The sequence below is a fragment of the Apis dorsata genome, unplaced genomic scaffold (assembly GCF_000469605.1).
Source record: "Apis dorsata unplaced genomic scaffold, Apis dorsata 1.3 scaffold_468, whole genome shotgun sequence".
Taxonomy (NCBI): Eukaryota; Metazoa; Arthropoda; class Insecta; order Hymenoptera; family Apidae; genus Apis; species Apis dorsata.
The window spans coordinates 332,060-333,399 of NW_006263707.1; the positions used below are offsets into that span (position 1 = coordinate 332,060).

Here is a 1,340-nt window from a genome sequence, read left to right on the forward strand (position 1 = left end):
GTACGTGTGCCGTCCGGATAAATTTCATCGGAACGAGGGGTGAACAACAATTAATTTGCCGCTGCCAAATTCCACCGGTTTACACCCGCGGTCCAGTTCCGCGGAACGTTGCCAACGAATGTGTATACCCGCGGTTCGAAAGGAGGAGAGGAGTATGTAAGGGGATGGAAAGAGGGAGAGAGAGAGAGAGAGAGAGAGCAATGACCGGCAGGAGAGGAGAGGAAAACGTTTTCTCGAAAAATCTATCCGTGTCCGTCTCGATCGTTCGGTAAGGTAAAGTCTACGTGATAAATTAATTTTACATGTTTTGCACGCTCGATCGACACGTTTCCACGATTGTTACATCACGCTTGATCATCATGCGCATTACGAATCGCAATTAATAAGCTTGTTTCGCCGGAGAGAGAATATTGGAATATTAGAAGTGTGAATATTTTTTTTCTTTCTTTCTTTCTTTCTTTCTTTTTTCGTTCGTTCCAATCGATGCCAAATTTCCACGATTATAATAATTCGATGCCAACGCGTTGGACAATGGAAACTTTGAATTGCGCGCTGATCAATCATTTTTTCATTTTTTTTCCTTTTTTTTTTTTCCTTATTATTCAAAAATGACCGATAACGACTGCGAAAATATGCGCATCGCGTTATCCAAGGCCACGAGACAGGTGCCTTTACAATTGGTAACGCCTACGATCGCGAGATCGTACTCATATAGCGTTATAAGATACTCGTCGTATCTGCGGAATTCTTAATGATAGACCAGCGGAATAATTAACGAGCAGACTTTGATACGACGGGTGGGACGGAGGGAGGAGAGAGAGAGAGAGGAGGAGGAGGGGGAGAGGGGAATGGATCGAGGAGGAAAGGAGAACGGAAGAAACGCGTTTTTCTCTTTTTTTCGTTCACCGAAATGGCCGTTTATATCACGGCCTCCTCCTCCTCCTTCTCCTCCCCTCCCCCTTTATTCGTACGCGCATTCCNNNTCCGCGCGTTTCGTGGCAACGCCCTAGCCTCGATCTCATCCACCACCCTTGCAACGGACCTGGTGAAACGAACCAACAACGACTGGACAAACGAACGAACGGACGAACGGACGGATGGATGGACGGATGGACGGACGGCATTTCTCAAGGGCCATTTTGTACCACTTTCTCGTGTTTTTTCTTTGGCTGGACGAGCGATGAGCTCGTTAGGGGCAGCCGGAGGGGGAGGACGGAGGGTAAAAGGTCGGAGAAAGAGGAACGAACCGAGGCAAGGCCGTGGAGGTGGAGGAAGGGGAGGAGAGAGAGAGAGAGAGAGAGAGGGGTTCTTCAACCAGCGTATATTGATTGATCTACAGT

General features: G+C 47.8%; 1 protein-coding gene across 1 annotated transcript in view; it reads right to left on the reverse strand.

Moving 5' to 3' along the window:
* LOC102675740 (AT-rich interactive domain-containing protein 3C) overlaps positions 1-1,340 on the reverse strand; it is a gene marked incomplete at its 5' end in the record, with an annotated part of 57,166 nt that overhangs the window by 26,707 nt on the left and 29,119 nt on the right. The window lies entirely within an intron of this gene.